The following is a 21,001-nucleotide window of genomic DNA, read 5'->3' on the forward strand; positions in this document are numbered from 1 at the left end:
TGACATGGCACATGTCTTTCATGAAGTCTTTGTTTTTTCTCATCCCACACGTCTCTACCCAGATTGTGTGTGCTCAGATGTTATACAGTCTACATGTATTTTGATTTCCACCCCCATTTTCCACCATGACTACAGAACCATACTTCCTGTTTCAATGAACTGTGCTGACTTCTTCAAAAGCGACTGAGGATCCACATGTCACTGCTTTGTTTGACTGCAACAAATCTAAACAATCACAAGTGCAGAGACAGAACACGGGAATTTTAGCAATAATACATGTAGACAATTTATTCACATTTAGAAACTGCGAGAATGCAGAGCACCGTTGAACTTATTAAGTTTCTGGCAGTTAGTAATAGTGTATCGCCTACGCAGTCTGTAGTGTTTCATACCCAGGATGGAAATAGTCTATAATTGAAGGTACATTTCCTGTCTGGCATGATGGTTTTCAATGGTGTCTCAAAAAGCTCAAGTGCTTAGTTCATAATTAGACTCCATGAGTAACCATGAACTATGTTGTAAGAGAGGCATTTTTGGCAGCCCAAAACACCTCTTTTGTAAAGGCAATTCATGCATCATTCTTAAAAAGTACCTAAATTGTCCAATTGTCTTCTGGTGTAATGGAAAAACTTAATATTATGTAATGGATGTGCAATAAGAAGCACATGTTCTAAATACTGAAAAAAAAAATCAATCATGTGGTCAACTGTTTAATGGTTATCATACGGTCATTGACACAACAGGCTTTGCAGATTTTTGTTCAAACTAGTATAGCAATGTCAAAATTAATTTTGTTATGATTAGCTAAAAAAAAGCTATGTTCTACAAACATAATTGGATTGAGTTGTGTTTAACGTTACAGCTCAAAATGCATAAAACATTTCCTGTAGACTTGTCTCTATTGTTATTATTAGTTTGTGTTTTTTGCAATCGGGCGAACAGGGGTGTGAATGTGCCCTGGATTTAAGGCTACAGCTCCAAATGTTTCTTCTACAGCCCCAGATCATATTTTCTGCTTTCTTTTAAAGCTCCAGAAAAAAATACTTTATTATGTTTATATGAACACTGCAGCAATTTAATTGAAGGAAACTAAATAAATGAAAAAGACAAAGCGAATAAAAACTAAACTAAACAATCCCCCTCCGCTCATGTGACTAGTCCAGATTTGAGGCGCCTCCACACATGGCTAAGCATCTGTATGGGCCAGACATGTTTGAACAATTTACACATCCTCTCAGTTGAGAAGAATGTGTGTTAAAACCATTGAAGAAGATGCTGTTCTTTACTGTCTCACAAACCATACAAGAAGTTATTTGCCTCAGGCACATCAAAAATTAAGTATATCTCTACACTGTACAATGTGCTATCAGAAGATCAATAATTACCTAATGTGGGATATTTTGTATATACTCTGCTATACAGTCAATCCCATTATTCGTTCATATTTTACTTGACTCATAAAGACTTTTGACTCTTTTATTTGACAAAACAGCTATTGTTATTAATTATGGAATAACGTAACACTCTTAAAAATAATGGTTCTTTATTGGCATAGATGGTTCCATGAAGAAAGTTTAACATTCATAGAACATTTCCATTGCACAAAAGGTTATTTATGGTGAAAAAAAAAAAAATGTATATCTGTATAAAAATATATATTTACATGTATATAATAGATATATTTTTTTATCTATATATATATATTTTTTTTTTTTTTTTTTTTTTTTTTTTTTTATTAAATGTTCGTAACACTAGGGTTCTTTTAAGAACTGTTCACTGAAAGGTTGTTTGGTGAACCCAAAATGCTTATGATTAATTTTTTAAGACCTTGGATAACTGTACCAAGTACCTCTCGGAGAGATTAGGTGTTAGACATGTTTCCTTTACAGTTGAAGATAAAAGCATCAATGAAGGCATTTAACCACTAATCTGAGTGCATCTAGTATGCTTATAGTACTTTCTAACTTCCAATTTCAGTGATTTAAGTGCTGGACTATTGTAGGTGCCACTGCTGTGGTCATCTAAAAGTAACTGTTCAGTTTAATGACTTGTGAAATGTGAGTTTGTCCATCCAGGCCAACATTTAATCTCATTCATGCCAACATTAAGTCAACACTATCATTAAAAAACAAGCTCATTAATTTCACCGCAAAACTACATTAAACGTACTTGTTAAAAAAAGCAATTGAATGTTGCATTGATGTATATGTGCAATGTGAAGATTTTTCAAATGTCAAAAGAATTCTTTTCAAACAGAAAATACTGGAGAACATGGTAATTAGCACATGATGACTTCCATAATAGCATTATAGCTGTAATTTATTAAAGTATGGCATTCATGAGCTTACAACAGAGGTCACAAAAGATAATTGGGTAGTAAAGTCGTATTGTAAAAATGTATTTACTGTAGTAGTTGCATTATTTATTTGACATACACTGTATAGGGCCAGGCCATTGTACAGCATTGTACTGTAGAATCATAATTATTACTATGTCCACTTTTCCCAGCCATGCACTGTGGCATAAATATTTTAAGCACTTTTCTTTATTATTTGCTGGTTTATTTTGCTGTTGCTCTAAATTGCAATTAACTTTTACACAAACAGCCTTTTTTTTCATCTGACAATGCAACTAAATGTGCTCTGTATCGCCATTGCACTGGTTCAAAGAAAATTAATTGAAAATAAAAAATGTTTTATGTTCTCAGTTGAAGGAAACACTTATCACCATAATGGTAAATTCACACAAAACACACAATTACCCCATAATACATGCAGCATGACATTATCTTCTTAGCATAATCTATTGTATATAATATTTATCTCATATCTATTTGAACTAAGTTTAATTTATTTGACAGTAAAATTTAAAAAAATCTGAATATAGAATTTTATTGTAAGAAATTATTGTTAAAATACTTTTCTTTTCACAATGTTGGTTGAGTTTGGTCAACAATTAAAATATATGACATGTTATGGCTTGCTGCCAGTTTTATGAGACACTTTATTGGTATGGTATGTAGTTTCCCAGTATAAAACAATATAAAATATGGAAACAAACATCTGAAGAACTTGCTGAAGAGGAAAAACACTTCATAGGGAATGGGGTAAATGGGTGGGATATGGAGGGATCCTTCAAAACATTTAAATGTACACTAAAATATCCTGTTAAAAGTCTCTTAAGGTTTCACCGATAATTTTTTACTTGGGTAAAAACAGAGTTTATGGATAGTATTAAAACCATTTTTGCCTGACTCATGGACAAAAACATCTTTGCCTATTATGTAATACTGTCTGTCCATGTCTCTCAGCTCCACAAAATGTCAATCATTCTAAGAAAACTTTACTGTTGTATTGCTGCTCAGTTCCCTTAAGGTCATTAAGACCACATATGTAGAACCAGAATCAGGATCCAGCTTGTCAGGCTCAGTATGTACGCAATTTGATCTTAAACATGTCAACACATATACATCAAACACGCATACACCATTAAAACTCTGCCAAAGGCAACACACCATGTGACATAATGGTGTATGTAGTAAATGTAGACACCCAGTCTTAGGTGTTTTATTTCTTTATTTATTTTTGTCTGGTCACCCCTGATTTCAGACTTTAGAGAAAGATTTAGCTAAGGAAGTACATTTTCAATGTGTTTCAGTGTGTAACATTTTCTACCAAGGACACACATTTACACACTTTAAATGGATTATAAGAAGGGATGTGATGAAGTCTTACTCTTGCTATAAACATTTTTATAACCAGAAAAGTTCCTCCATCATTGAATTCTATTCATTTTTATCTTTAAAAAGCATTTACTTTATTATTTACATTTCAGGCACCTGGTTCGTTCTTATCCAGAGTACAAAACTGATCAACCTCTTGTAGTCAACATATGGCAAGCATCCATACATCTGTTTTCTACTTGTTCAGCTGGCTGGCTGAAATGTCTGGCAGACATAGGATGATGTTTTACTGACTTATTTATCATCTAAAAATGATAAATTTACAGGTGGTAATTTTACTTTGATTTTAAATGAAGAACAAAAGAGGTCAGAGTACTGAGCCCTGTGGAACACCAGTGGCCAGTTGGTGTTGTGTCTTGAAAATGAATTCTTTCCATTTCTATTCTTTCCATTTATAGTAAATTTTGTTCAGAAGGTGGGACATGAACCTGTCATTACTTTTTTGTTTATGACCTTAGTGATAAATATGTAAGATTTACATAAACTGAATGCTGTTTGGGTTATCAGGACACTTTGGCATCAGATAAAAAAAGAGAAAATCCATTCTTCAATAGATAATCTAAGAAAATATCTCACTCACACAATAAATCAATGACAGGAATATCGAACCTGCTTAAGTTGGACATGCATAAAGAATGAATATCTCCACATCTCCACTAAGTATTTACTTAGTTTGCACAAAAGTAAAATGTTATATCATGTTTTTCATGTTAAAAAAAAAATACATACATTATGTTCATCATAATTATGGTAGGGTGAGTCATTCTTTTTTCCAATAGAATCAGATGTCCCATACGCTAAATGTGGAACTGTCTGGGGCTCGGTTTTTAGTGTGGGTTTTCTTCAGGCACAAGAAGTCTCAATATTTAATTGTGCTATAACAAGGTGTACAAAATGTACAGCCAACATTTTACCCACAAACTAGCATTTTAGTTACAAATTGAGAAATACATTCATATATTTAAATCTATGAGTTCTCTTACCAAATGAGGAATTTCAACAAATGTCTCTAAGATGCATGGAATGAATGTGAGTGACTAGTAGTAACAGGAAAAATCCATTCAGAAAGTATATGTACTTTTCCAGGTAAGGAAATGTATAGCAACGTCATAAGATGCTTGTTTTTGAAAAATGTTGCTGTTTTAAACATGTCAAGTTCTCCACTGGCCTATTTTTGTATGTAGAAGGCTATTCTTCTATAGCAGAATGAACAAAATGTTTTAATAGATGTGGTCATACCAGTACATGCAATAAAAGTCCAATTAAACAAAACTGTAAATGTTCGTTTTTCATAAGAGGAAAATGATTATCAGTAAAAGTCCTAGTTAATGAATTTACCACCAGATAGACAACGTATTGAGAATAGAAGTCATAAATTTCATATCAGAATGCCAATGGAACAACTGAGAAAAATGGAAATTCCCAAGAGAATGAGACCTCAAAGAGCTTTAAAAAGTTATGATCTCTTGTTTAACACATACACAAATGTGCACTATTACTTCATAGCTTCATAATTTTATGACTTATTATAAAGTATGCTAACCTCCAATTCAGATGGTTTATATGATTATGTATAAAAGCTCAAACAGCACTTGCAAAACTGCATGCTTGTTTTGAACAAGAAAATATTGTGCAGAGGGGCTATTTTATTGAAGGAAAAATATTCATATTGTTCCTTATAATTTTGTAATAAGTGAATAAATCATGCTTTTAGACAATTCATTTTATATTGTTATTTGTTAATTATGTATGCAAAAGATGTAACGCATATTTACACATTTGTCAACCACTGTTATGTTTATGATTTATGAGTTCAAAAATTATATTTATAATGTTTATAATTTTTTGTAATTATAATTTGCACAGCTTCTACATATTTTAAGTAAATTAAAACCAAACTCTGTACACAATGTCCAAGGAATAGGATTCAAATAGCATTTCTGTATCCAAGATGTGCAGGGAAATCTTCAAACACGTAAACACCAGTGAAGGGAACATACAAAAAAGTTCTGCCCTTATAAAATATGTTTTTGAACCATGTTTGTCACCTAAAGAGCCTCAAAGACTTGACCAAACAAATGAGCAAATATATAAAAATGTGTGCATGACCATTATGTGGAAATATCTTCCCAGAATTTCTAGGAATTTAGAAAAAGATGTGAACAAACTTAAATTCCTCCCACACAAATCTTGTTTTACAGTGACTAACAGGAGAGCTCAGGCGTGCAGAAAGTAACTGTGGCCGTTTATTTGTAATGTTTACTAAGTCAGGCGTCATTGAAGAGTGACAGCTTATTGAGGAAAAGGTGTGCTATTTCTTTACGATCCTGCAGTATGATAAAACAAACATAAATAAATAAAAATCCCACAGACATACATTAGAGACCACTTTGTGTATGAGTGTGTTATAAGGTAGTCTGTATTCAGTAATAACCTGGGAAAAAGGCCAGCAAAAAGCCTATTTGCCGGGGCAGTGTGTGGGAGAAGGGTGTTCATCGAGAGAAGTCTGTTGCGGTCGACAGTAAATCCTCCACAACTAGCTGGAGCCCCACACCACACAAATCAGCTCCACGGGCTCTCTAAACCTCTGGCACAGCAGTCTGTTTACTTTGGGAGCAGTTTTCTGTCTGAGAGAATACTTGTTTCACAATGCTGAAACTTTAAAGACACTTGGCACACTTGTTACGTAACTGTGAATGTTTAGTTGATTTGTGCAGCTTAAAATGTGTTGCCTATGGCAAGAGAAGATGTCATAGAGAAACACATATCTATCTATATCTATTTTATATCTATATACAGTAGTTGCCAAAAGTGATGTCTGACCTACGAAAATTGACTTCTTCACCCTTTATTTGAATATCATTTAAAGAAATTGTAAAGATTTTGTAAACACATTGTGCTCGGAGTCTTTGTTTTGTTAACGCAATGAAACATGCACATCATTTTTGTCCAGGCTGTCAAAGAAATTATGAACACATGCAGAAACAAGAGAGAACCAACACAATATTAATAACTGATTATACTGTTGCAGTGTGAATAGCAAAATAAAACCTGTAGCTGTAGTTTTGCCAAATCATTTTGTCAGATAAATACTTTCACAAAGTTTAGTGTTTTATTCTTTCCTCGTATTTAAAATATTGAAAAAAAAATCTTCTCCGGACATCACTTTTGGCCACTACTGTATATAAAATGTATCCATTTTCACCAGTTTATGTAATTTGTTTATTAAAAATGTCTGTTACTTTACACATATCAGTAGAATTCTGACTAATGATGGAAATTACATTTAAAACATTTAGATAAATGGCCAATTTCTCAGACTTGCGTTCAGTTAGCGTACTAAATACAATTAAGTGACATTTTCATTTGCAAAATTTTATAAAGTTATAGGTAGATTTTTTTTTCCATTTCTAATTTACACAAGCTTTATTACAAGCTTACACAAGTAAATATGTTTGTTGTGGTGAAAATGATGGCAGTGGGACAACTAAAGTTTTTGGAAAAATGTATATAAATAATTTCCACATAATAATAATTTAAAGAAATATGATCTATACACACTCATTCTTTTTTTATGATGAATGTTTATAGTTTAAAATGGGATGTCTGGGTATAACAATAAAATCTGTAAAAGGAATTTGAACCTTCAGATAATAAAGGTTTTATTAATTCTGAGTTTTATGTTTGTATGTTGTTTATGTGAAACTGTTTGTGCTGCCATTTTGGCCAGGACTCCCTGGAGAAAAAGATTTTATATCTCATTGGGACTATCCTGGTAAAATAAAGGATAAAGAAAAAGAAAAAGGTTGGTTAAAAAGAAAATCATCCCCAGGACATAAAATTAATAAAATGAAATAATAGTTTTAATGAAATATGCATACACTGCAAAGAAGTATTTGGTTCGCCATTTAGCTTTAATGACAACAGTTAATAGATGTCACATAACTGAAGAGAATAAAACATATTATTTAAAAATCATAAAGGATGGGCTTAAAACTGTTATTTTTGCTAGCTGTTTTTATATTCATGTTTAAAAGTCAGATCATGCATGTAGGCGTACACCCGGAAATGTATTCCATATATACAGTACATGAAAAATTCCTGGCTACTGTTAAACTTGCCATGAAAAATATGTCCTCTGTGGGACAAACATCTCTAAAAAAGAAACGAACAAACAATAGCAGACCACAGAAATGTCAATAATAGTGGGCAAAAGTTTGTTTTAAGTCCAGTTGGTCATCTAATATAAGATTTTTAACAAATTCTCAATTATATGTCCAGTCAAAACATTTATGTCACACGTAGCCCAAAGAGCTTGAATAGTCAAACCTGTCACTGGCAAACCAATATGATGAATTTCTCTAAACACTGAAAGTGGGTAAAGCTGTAGCATAAGCTTCCTGGAAGTTGCATGTGGTGTTGGTTTGTCGCCGCCAACGCTCACCCATTACTGGGCCTCTTCAAAGGTAATTACAGAGTCACACGGAGGCTGCGAGATCGGCATAAGTTCAGCCTTCTCTGAGGAGGAAGTAGACTTAGATGGTCACAATTGGGCGATGCCTATTGCGTTGACCTGTTCAGACACGGGCCACTGTGCCAAACATCACAGCCATATGCTGTTGATGTTTTAAGAAAGGTCAGGAAAGTGTGGTGTTTTCAAGGAGTGTGGTCTGTCTATGTGTTTGTCTATTTTTGGTAGCAAGACCTCCTCTGCACTCTTTTTTACTAAAACACAGATGTAACATGTTTTTCATGGGCCTGTATTTCATTTTAATAAGGATACTTGAGTATAATAGAGTATCAAAACAAAACTGAACATATCTTCATGTTTGGTTCATTGCTTAAGTGAATGAGGAAAAATAGAAATATATATATATATATATTTTGTTGTTATTTGTGAGGAAACCGCTTAGTATAGATTTTGTTGACACACGTTTTAATAAAGTATAATATGGCTTGTTGCATTTTGGTACAAATCGATGCAATGACTCACACATTGTCAGGTTTGGCATAGACGAAGCAGACAGAATGGTAAGTTAAATGCTTTAATTTGCAGAATGGATCGGTACAGCGAAACAGGTGAGTAAACAGTAAGTTGAATTTCAGATGATAGCTTAACTGAAGTGTATCTCTCTCTCTCTCTCTCTCTCTCTCTCTCTCTCTCTCTCTCTCTCTCTCTCTCTCTCTCTCTCTCTCTCTCTCTCTCTCTCTCTCTCTCTCTCTCTCTCTCTCTCTCTCTCTCTCTCTCTCTCTCTCTCTCTCTCTCTCTCTCTCTCTCTCTCTCTCTCTCTCTCTCTCTCTCTCTCTCTCTGATGATAATGAAGGAGTTCCTTAGAAGACGGAATGGTGACTGACTGAGAACAGACAATGACTGAATGTTTGTAGCAGGTATATATGGGTGAACTGATGATGAGGTCCAGGTGACGGTGATTAGTAATCAGGTGACAATGAGCGTGTGAATGACTGAGTGGGCGGAGTGAGGGAATGAGTGGAAGGAGATGGTGATGGAATCCTGACACTCATAACACATAGAACAAGCTTATTTGTTGTCACTTACTGAAGTAAATATGTAATATCAATGTAAAACGTGTTGCTGGGATAATAAAAATAAAATAATATTTAAAAAATGTATAAATTAAAATTAAAATTTCCACCAGAAAATTTTCATTTCTCATCTACTTTCAAGGCAAGGTGTTTGGCATCTCAAATGGCCTGCTATATTTTGAGTTGTCTGGTCAGATTTCGTGGGGAATACCAGGCTTACGTTGTTCGCTCTTGCATGTCTGTATTAGAGGTCTGCACGGGCTTTAAACTGAAGCCCGAACCCGGCCCGTACCCGCGATCATTTAACCCGACCCGACCCGACCCGACAAATACATTTACATGTTAAGCCCGAACCCGACCCGAACCCGAGGTCCACTCTATTTCTCACAGCAAATAAATACCATTTTTGAGAGAGAGAGCCTGTGTGTCTGTGGTCTGTGTAGCCTATGCACACATTGCACATTGCACATCGAGAAGAAAGCGAAAAAATTGCAGAAACCACTCTGGATGAAATGTGAATTTTAAAACAAATTAAATGAACAACAGCAATAACTTAAATAAAAGTGCTATATATATGTGCTATATATATATATATATATATATACAAACGAAATGTTTTTTTTAAGCACTTTTATTTAAAATATTATTTTAAAATATTAGCGAGAAGAAACCGCTATGCACACATTGCACATCATGTACACGCAACTTTCTCTCTCTCGCGTGCCGGTCACCACAACACAGCAAGCAGGCAAAGCACACGGCACGCAAACTATATATAGCCTATATAGTTTTTCTTAGTTACAAACCCGAACCTGACCCGAAACCCGCACATTTTTCGGGACCCGTCGGGCTCGGGTCGGGTAGCAGACCTCTAGTCTGTATACAGAAAACGTCTGAGATTACGGCTGTAACCATGGTTCCCTGAGAAGGGGAACGAGGCACTGCGTCTGGATCGATGCTTTGGGGAATGCTATCGTCAGTGGGACCAGTGTCTAAAACATGCGTACACATCATACAAAGCATCAATCATACAGGGCACAGACTCCATCTAGTGATAATACTCCCTTGACCATTACCCAAGCTCATATGCCCTTCCTTGTAGGCCCAGCCTCAACCACCTACAGCCCAGGAGCAGAGCTCTAAGCTTCTTTAGCTTAACACAGCTATTTGGGAATACTGGCCCAGGGAGACAGATTTCAATATGCTACCCTGACCTACCACTACCACTAGAGGGAGCAAACATGGGGGTTTCCATTTAGAATAACTATTCACCCTCCTCGCTACAAATAACTCTAACCTCTAGGAAGCTGCAGGGGAGCTTCAGCTCTATACCCCAAAACGATCAGGGGAAAGCGCTTACACCCTGCCTGGACTAGTCCAGGACCCCAAGACTCCCAGCACCCTACAAAGGTGCCTGATAACAAGAAGAGCTGTTAAAAAGGCAAATTAACCTCTACTTGCTAGGTTTAAGGGATCGGTTTAGGCTCCAACATGGAGTAGAGGACTTTAAAACTCTGATAGTAGGGGAGGGTTATACTATACACTTAACCCAGAAGGACTGCCCGAAATTGTCCAGGGTCCCAAGACTCCCAGCACCTAAAAAAGGTGTCTGATAACAAGAAGAGCTGCTAAAAAGGCAATTTAACCTACAGTTCTACAGGGTCCAGTTGAGGCTCAACCTTGAAGAGCGACCTACCAAAGGGAGCACTAGCTACAACCCTCGATACCGCTGCCCTTCTAGAAGGGAGCCACCGGGGGGTCTATCCTACTTAAAGACCCCAGAATCCTGGGGGAGGCAGCCCTTCTATCACACTCATCTAGGACCTGCTATAACCATACTTGATTCAATCAGCACTGGCCAATGACAAGAACAAGGAGGGATTCGGTCAGCGATTCGGTCCTGTTTACCAAATTGCTTTCTTTCGATCACTTCCCTAAGATCTCTTCCTCGTAGCGTCCCGCCTCCTCTGTGCTCTACTCCTCGAAGGAGAAGGAGCACGAGTGGCCGCACTCTGCCTTTGTGTGCAAGGCACCACTGGCCTGACTAGTGACTGAGGAATGCAAGAGACATACCTTCCTCGAACTCCTCAGCCAGCTCGACCTGTGAACCCAACAACGCAAGTCTCCGCTTTGCTTCAGCAACCACAGGGCCCGTGCCAGAGACGTTTGTCCCACATTCCTTGAGAATTGGGCCAAGCGCGAATGGAGCTTCCATTATATCCATTATAAATGCCTTCACATGCGCTAACACAAACAAACGGATCCTGAAGACCAAACAGCTGATGATGTCCATTGCAGGCGCTCTCTTGTACTCACAGGTGCTCTGGTAGTGACATCATGGACTGTCGTCGGCCAATGAAATTGTTGTGTGTTTACACATACTTCAGACACTGGTCACACTGATGGCGTTACCTATAACGTTTCCACTTTGAAACGGAATAAGGTCTGATATGGCGTGAGGCTTGTAGCAACAATAAATTGTTGTTGTTAAGAATTAGGAATAGTAAGCTAACTAGCATTTAACATGGACAAATGTAAACGTCAACCCTCGTTAACTTAAGGGGAACCACCTACACCTATTGTAAAAACATAGAAACTTCGATCTGTGGAGAGAAAGTGATAGAGCCTGTGGCAGCCCATACAGAAAAAAAAAATATTGAAATATATTTTAAAGTGTCAAAAATATATGTGGCATATATTCCAAATACATTGAAATATATTTGCATTGTTGTTCACTTATATTTATCATTTTGAAATATATTCTGAAATATAACAAAAGTATATGATGTTAAGTGTGAAATATATTTACATTTATAACATGTAATGTAAAATATATGACAAAATATATGGTCATAAAATGTTTAGCTTGCTAAAGAAGGGTCGAAAATGTATTTTGATCATAGTAATTCCTCTACCTTTTCCCCTATACACAACAGTAGGCTACCATATTTCACTACTGTATTATGACACACAACTATAATAAATACTGTACTTACATTTAAATGACTGCAATGTAAAATGACAGATAGTTGCTTTCCTAGGACTATTAGGCCATATTAGGTGGCACGTTCCTAACACTAAGTGCAATTATTAGATTTATTGTTGTTTTATTGACATCTTTCTTGAAGTCATTTAAATATTGAAAATATGCACAATATTTATGATGCAAGTATAACAGTGACACTCCAACAGTGAAGTGCACTTAAACAATAGATAGAACTATTGTCTAGTGTCTAACACTGCATACACACACTATTAAATAACTGTATTCAATTCTGTAAAAATAGGGAAAAAAACTCTGCATTCTGTGTGTTATTTCCTACATAAAATTGTCATTTTAGGCCAATAAAGTCAGTAAAGGGGCAGCCGTGGCCTGCTGGTTAGGGCTTCGGGCTTCGGGCTTGTAACCGAAGGGTTGCCGGTTTAATCCCTGACCAGTAGGAAAAATGTGGGTGGGGGAAGTGGTAGAGCACTGCTCTCCCATTCCCACATCCACAGCTGAAGTGGTCTATCTAAAAAATAAATTGAAAATGTGTTGTTTGTTTGTGAAAATGTTAACTTTTTACATTTCTAAATATATTTCAAATGAAACAATTTGCAAAAGTTAAAACATATATGAACATATATGTAAACATATATGAAAATATATTTACATATATTTAACTAAAATATATTTATTGGGCCAATTTCGAATATTTGCATATATTCCAAAAATATATTTTGAAAATATATTTCAAATATATTTCTTTTGTGTATGGGAGAACAAAATTCGAACCACAGTGGCAGATGTGATAGGCCTACTTGCTTAAGTGACATATTTTCAAGCTTTGTTGAAATGCTTACTATCAGTGGAGCGAGAGCGAGCGTCACAGATCTGCTTCACAGGTAAGCATAGCGATTCCTCAAACCATCTGATCCATCAGCAGATCAGCAGCACAATTAATGTAAACGAGATACTCCGCAAGTAACATAATTTTATTGTGCAAAGTTCTGTAGTGCAAGGAAGTAAATAGGGTCAGATTTAATTTCATGCTGACTTATTGTACATGTTTAACCTTACTTTAAAAACATTTGGTTAAAAAAAAGTCATATTTTGTTAAATCAACAGATGTTCTGGTGTGCTCTTAAGTAGTTCACAAGAGTTTTAAGTATAGGAATTTCTAGCCCTTCTTGGTTCTTTTAATAGGATTGTATCTTTTATTTGATGCTATACTTGTCTTGAGAAGCGGCTATTTTAAGTGGCGACCGTGGCAGGGGTTTCTGACATGCTTTTTTTCCATTTCCTGTCAGAGATGTGAATCCTGTAAAATGTCTGTTTTGAGGGACTTTACAAGGGCTGAGGAGGGAGCAATGGAGCAGTGCTGTCGGTTTCTCACACAGTGCAAAAATACTTTGTTTCTTTTTTAATATTGCCTTCTGGTGTAACAATATTATCCATATCCTTGTGCCAAAGAAATTATCAGTGGTCTTCTGCTTGTTTTTAATGTTTATTCATAAACTACATACATATCTCTGTTTGAGAGAGTACTGAGGAAACACAGTGACCTGCATCAGTTGACGTCAAAGAAATAAAAGGTGTTGATGTCTCAGCAAATTGCAAATTGCTGTAATTAGGGCCGTCTCAGGCCCTGTGAGTTTAAGTGACCGCCTTAGCTGCAATACACACGTTTTCCCAGTACTGGTGCAGTTAGATAGTTCTGTAGTGGGCCACTACACCCACAATTTTAAACAGAAATCTGAAGCATTTTTTTAGAATGAGTAACATGCCTATAATAGTATGACTGTGTTTTCTGTGTTGTCTATGTGTGGGGTTTCATTTTGATTGATAACAATAGGCCTATATCATAAAAAAGTGTAAATGAAAAATTATGGCAAAGTGATTGCTGATAAAATAATCATTCATTATTCAAAAGTAATCGTAGACCTATCACAAATTTGATTAATTTCTATGTATTTGTTTATATTTATTTAAAGTCACCCTGTGGTGAAAATCAAGTTTGTAATGCTGTTTATATGTCTATGTGGTGTTTTTAATGTGCTTTAAGAAACACCTCCTATCTCGCCGCCATCTTGGCCGAACCCCCTTCTAACAATCATCAGAAACGCTTTGAAAAACTCAGAACATCAATGGAGAAAGGCATACAGTTCATCATAACATCATAATATACGCCGTACCCGTTATATTGCTAAATCCACAATTCATGTCAACAGAAAAATATATTGGGATAACCTGGTATCTCTCGAGACCTGCTTGTTCACTGTTGATGATATGCTAAAGCCCGTAGACATGTTGACCTGATTGGTTACAAGGTAATTTGTGACGTCAGAAACACCAGCAATTTCAAACGATGTCTTTGGTTCACTGCAGTTTTAAGGAGAAAATACTCAGCAATGGTGTTGACTTATGAATTTGCACTTAACCCCCTGAGGTCGGCGGTATCGCCGGCGATACCAGCTCGCTTTTTTTTTGTGGTGTTTTTAATGTGCTTTAAGTGCAAATTCATAAGTCAACACCATTGCTGAGTATTTTCTCCTTAAAACTGCAGTGAACCAAAGACATCGTTTGAAATTGCTGGTGTTTCTGACGTCACAAATTACCTTGTAACCAATCAGGTCAACATGTCTACGGGCTTTAGCATATCATCAACAGCGAACAAGCAGGTCTCGAGAGATACCAGGTTATCCCAATATATTTTTCTGTTGACATGAAAAATCGTGTGGATTTAGCAATATAACGGGTACGGCGTATATTATGATGTTATGATGAACTGTATGCCTTTCTCCATTGATGTTCTGAGTTTTTCAAAGCGTTTCTGATGATTGTTAGAAGGGGGTTCGGCCAAGATGGCGGCGAGATAGGAGGTGTTTCTTAAGTGTCGTCGGGAATGTTTTAGGCTGGATGATATTACAACCAACATAGCTCAATACAGATACATACAGATACCGAGATGCTGTCTGGCAAGCTGCCAGAGGTTGAAAGTTCCTCCGCGACAACAAGCTGCGACTCACTGAGGCCTTATCCCCAGAGGACAGGGTGGCAAGAGAAAAACTTTGGCCCTTGGTCAAGAAGGCCCGAGATAAAGGGAAAAAGGCTTCTTTCCGTGGATCGTTTGCTCTGATTGACGGGAAGCGATTTGATTTCGCCAATGTGAAGTAGTATATATGCATTCTTCTGTTCTCTCCGGGTTGAGGTGGTATTCAGCTATTTTGTTTTAGCTGATTACCCTGGTAAATTAGTGCCTCATATTTGGCCAGAGACTGATTTATCTATGTTCCAGTCTTCAATGCTAATTTCTAGACTTGACTCTTGTTTAGTCTGATATGTTTTGATTTTCGTTATGTATTTCAAGTTTAGTTCATTCTCTGTTATGTCCATAAATGTAAGAGGTATGCGTGATGTGGTAAAGAGGAAAGCTATTTTGTAAAAGCTGTGAAACTGATTTAAGTTTTCTTCAGGAAGCACACTCTTGTGAGTTGGATGTTAAATTCTGGAAGATCAATGGGGAAATTAATTTTTTTGTAGTCATGGTTCTAATCTCTGGTGGGGTTTCAGTTCTTTTGCATAAATTTAAGGGGAAAATTCTGGAGGTAACTTCAAGTGAAGGCAGATGGATTATTATGTCGCTTAAGCAAGATAACTCAACTTTTATTATTTGCAATTTATATGGCTGTAATTCCCTCTCTGCTAACAAAATATTATTTTCTCAAATTACTTGTAAATTAACAGAATTGCATAATAAATACCCAGGCTCCTTTCTAATTTTAGGCGGTGATTTTAATGAATGTTTACATAACACACTGGGCCGATTTCCTCCTAGAAGCAATGAAGGTCTCAGTATTAATCATAATTCTAATAATATTTTATCAATATGTTCTTCTCTCTCCCTCACAGATCCTTGGCGTTTTTTTCATCCTGACACACAAGACTTTACTTGGTCAAATGGTAAAATGTCTTTGAAATCTAGATTTGATTTCTGTTTAGTTTCATCATCAGCCCTGCAATTTGTTAAAATTAGGATGTAATGATATGAGTCCGGAGTTACGTGGTTATTAGAAATGTAATACATTTCTTTTAAATGATAACATCTTCAATGACAATATAAAAAAAATAATAATAATTATATGTTTTCTGATCGAATTCATAACGAGTATAGAGCCAATTGGGAATTTTTTTAATACAGAGCTAGACAAATAGCTGTAAAAAGAAGTAAAGATTTAAAAACATCCAAAAATAAAAAAATAACTGAACAAATGGAAAAAAATAATTCTTTATTGATAGGTAATCTGTCTCAGGAAGAGGAGTTAGAATTAAGCGAGTTACTAGATATTGCCAAAGGTGTCTTTGTCCGGTCCAGGGCTAATGGGCTGGAAGAAGGAGAGGTGAATTCTAGTAATTTTTTTGCATTAGAGAAAAGGAACTGCAAGTGAAATTCTCTGACTGTTCTTAATATTAATAGTGTCAACTGCACAGATCCTATTTTGATATCTAATTTTGTCACAGCCTTCTACAAAAACATTTACACATCCTGTTTGATAAACACAATTGTGACAATTTTATAAAGAAGGTTCAAGCTCATGTTCCAGTTATTGATACTGACTTCAAAGCCTTCTGTGATTCTGGTTTGATTATTGAGGAAGTTCGAATAGCGCTTCACTCAATGAAGAAAGGAAAATCTCCAGGCAGTGATGGATTAACTGTTGAGTTTTATATTCATTATTGGGAACTATAATCAAATCTCCATTGCTTTGTATGTATGTATTGATTCAAAGGAAATGACAAAATCAATGAAACAAGGCGTAATCTCCCTTGTTCCCAAACCGGACAAGGACACTCTTTTAATAGATAATTGGCATCCAGTTACGCTCCTGTCTATCGATTATAAAATGTTAGCCTTGGTTTTTGCTAATAGATTAAATGTCAAACTTAATCAGTTGGTTGCAGAGACGCTATCAGGTTTTATAAAAGATTGGCACATCAGTAACAATATAAGATTTATTTTAGATCTTTTGGACTATCCAGATTTTATACATTCAAAGCCATGATTCTTTTCCTATACTTTTATAAAGCTTTTGACACCCTTGAGCATGGATTTCTTTTGCAGACTCACAAGTTATTTGGTTTTGGTGACTTTTTTGGTAATGTTATTGAAATGTTTAATAGAGATATTAGCAGCTCTGTCTTAATTAGCTTCAATAGTTCTAAGAGATTTTTCATTACCCGCGTGTCAGACAGGGTTGTCCAATTTCCCCCTCTTTATTTATTTTTGTATTATCCATGAACAAAGCTTGGAAGGTATATCCATCTTTGATAGAGAAATTAAAATCTCCCAGTTGGCTGATGGCACGACTCTCTTTTTATAAGATAAGTGTCAATTAACCAAGGCTATAAATGTAATTGAGCAGATTTTTTTGGGTAATACCACTGATGCATAATGTTTCCTCTGTGTAGGCTATATATATATTTGTGTGTGTATGTGTGTGTGTGTGAAACTTTACATATATTTGATATAATTCCATTCCTGTAGAAGTTTTATCTGTTCTGTCCTTTATGTCTGCTTATTGTTTGATACATAATCAATAAAAAAAAATCTATTTGATAACATAGTCAAGCAAAAGGCTAATCATATTAATTACCGTTATGTGTCCCGCGACGTTACCGAAGACCGATACCATTGTGCAGCGTTTAGAGTTGGCTGAGTGGAGGTGTGACTAATTTGCATATTCATACTCCGCTTATATTAATACTACATTCAAGATATTTTAAGGCATGAAGATTTTTATTTATTTTTTTCACAGGAAAAAACGTTTAAATATCTAATTTTGGTGATCAAAGATGAGTTTTGAGGGATAAAATGATTGACTACAGGGGGACTTTAAAACAGTTACATTGCAATAATCAAAACATAATTATTACAAATAAAATAATTTTAAGTATTTTATCTGCTCTGCATTATTTTGTTTAGAGGCATTTCTCTTTTTTAGTTAAGCGTAAATATTAAAAATTTCTGCTGTGGATTACAAAAAAAAAAAAAAAAATTGGAGATGTTTTTTTCTTTCTTTCCATACAAAGTCAATGGGGTCCAATGTTGTTTGAATACCACTAAAACAGTTAAACAAAAGAAAAAAAATCAAGTTTCAAACTTCATCTATAAACACCCCTTACTAAATTTGCCAAAACAAGTTTCTCTGTTTTGTGTTTGGAAGGTTCACTTTTTTTCTCTCTCTCTTTTTTTTTTTTTTTTTTTTTGCAGTATGTGTCTCCAACAGCAGGTGGCGGCATTGACTAGAAGAAGGTGTGTAATCAACCAAACCAACCCAAGTCTCCTGTGTAGGGGACTCCTGTTCTCAGTGCTGTGAAGTGTGATTGCTTGTCATGTATTACGGCACTTTGTTTTGACAGAGAAAAACTATAGAATGTATATATATATATATATATATATATATATATATATATATATATACGAGAGGGGGATAGCTAGAAGTATTTAGTTTATAATAGCAATAATACTCTACACAAATACAGATGTATGGGTACAGATGATCTAAATAAAAAGGGTTTTTTTATGTTTGCATTATGTTTTAACATAAATCCAGAATAAATCCCAAGCTTTGTCTTTTTTAAATTCAATAGGTAAAATAGAAAATGGACTTTAAACTGAATTACTTGATTTTCATTGACACACCATGTTTTTTTCTGACAAAAAAGAGTCATTGAACTTTTGAGTCATTGTAAATATTTCCGCTGAATGGGAGGTAATAATAGAAACTGGTCCCAGATGCGTGGGCTAAAGACTTGCGTCAGTCGCACACTGAGATGTGGTAGACAATGCATCGGACCAGCTTTCACTTCCTCTCTGCATCAGTTCAGGTGTTATTGAATCTCTTTCAAAACAATATAATCATACACAGTTATTCAGTACGAAGCAAACAGATCAAAACAAGAAGAAACACTGAAGAATCATCTAGAATAAGCTCTATCAAAGAAGATGCATTTTGTCAGATTTGTTTGTATCTTCCTACCTCAAAGTGCCTTTGCTGTGACTTAACTACTTTTAATGGAGAGTAATTAGTGGTTCTGCTTACATGACCTACTTCAATACACCGTCTGGTGTTCATTAATCTGCAGAAGTCAAGGGCTCCTGTGATGTGGCTTTGTTTGGTAGGCCACACAAAAAAAACACTTTGATATTTAACTGCTATCAGACTGGTATTTAACCCTAAATATTATGTTAAAAACGGCTACAATAATGAGAGCACCAAGAAATCTATGAAAAGAGATTCATAGATTTGCAAATTCAGCATTAACTTCATGGAAGTTTCATAAAGTAATCTAATTTTTGACCAGACATACACTACCGTTGAAAAATTTGGTTAGTGACCAAGTAAATGGTAAATGCTATTACAAAAGATTTTAATTTCAAATAAATGCGGTTCTTTTGAACTTTCTATTCATCAAAGAATCCTTTAAAAATGTATCAGTTTCCACAAATATATTGCGCGGCACAACTATGTTTTCAGCACTGATAATAATAATAAGAAATGTTTCTTGAGCATCAAATCCTCATATTAGAATGATTTCTGAAGGATCATGTGACACTGAAGACTGGAGTAATGATTTTTTTTATTGTAATAATATAATCTTATATTATTTATTATTTATATATTATTTAATATTTCACATTATTACTGTTTTACTGTATTTTTTTTATCACATAAATGCAGCCTTGATGAGCATAAGAGACATAATCTTACTGACCCCAAACGTTTATATAAAATATTTTTGACTATTTTAAAAATCGCATCTCACACAGTAAGTTGAATGAAGGTCTTTGTCTAGATCTTATCTGGTTACAGGTGAAAGACAAACAAATTAAAGGCATTTGGCATATAGCGAATGATGCAATAATCATACTTTTTGATACTAGATTCCTCTTCTACCAGTGCTGATGCTAGTCAACCAAACCCTGAGCCCGTGGCATCATGCTTGTTGGTCCTGGATATTTAATGAAGTTGGGGCTTCAGCAACATACTTATCAATAGGCATATATATTTTACCTTTGATGTTAGGAAAAGCGCTAATATGCGTCTTACTTGTGATCTGGTTGGTTCCAACAAAGGCAAGTCACTCGGCGGCCATCTTTGAAACGCCCCTCAGCAAGCACAGCTCTTGAATCTCTGAGGGGAAACATCAAATTCTCCAAAGCTGTTCACCAAGCTTATGATTAAATTTCATATTTGAAATCACCAATGAAATCTGACAGAAACTGTCTCATAAATTTAGTTTCTAAACACTCAAATCATGTCCAAAAAAAACTGTGTTTTTCAGGCGAGATGCGCAGTGTGTGTCTCAGAACCCTGACTGTTTTTATAGCAACTGGTGATTGGCTCTTTTATTTAAAAGGCGGGACTTATTCCGCCATATTTGCGTTGCACTTTCTCCCATGTGAGTGTACTGTCTTCGTATATCTAAAGTCTTTGGTTCCGTCGTCTACAAATGAAACCGGTTCTTCATGTGCAAAGATCACTTTTCAAAATAGTGATAGTCAGAGGTTAGCAACAAAAGATGCATTGCTGATTCTGCATTCTGCAGCATTTCCATACGGTTAACGTGAATGCGGCTTGAAAATCGTAAACATCTTTCAAGTGGAAAATTTGTCTCACCGTTCGCTCACCGTTTTTCACTCACTATTGCTATAAGATTTGTTTAGGAAAACA

The 21,001-nt window shown here is 35.4% G+C and overlaps 1 protein-coding gene across 1 annotated transcript in view; it reads right to left on the reverse strand.

The window, feature by feature from the left end:
- spp1 (secreted phosphoprotein 1) overlaps window positions 1–21,001 on the reverse strand; it is a 43,504-nt gene that overhangs the window by 21,690 nt on the left and 813 nt on the right. Inside the window, exon 2 of the mRNA XM_084104821.1 lies at window positions 20,378–20,461. The gene's annotated coding sequence lies outside the window, so the exon portion shown is untranslated. The remainder of the gene's footprint in view (window positions 1–20,377; window positions 20,462–21,001) is intronic.

Source organism: Abramis brama, assembly GCF_963993115.1.
Source record: "Abramis brama genome assembly, chromosome: 25".
In the NCBI taxonomy this organism is placed as follows: domain Eukaryota; kingdom Metazoa; phylum Chordata; class Actinopteri; order Cypriniformes; family Leuciscidae; genus Abramis; species Abramis brama.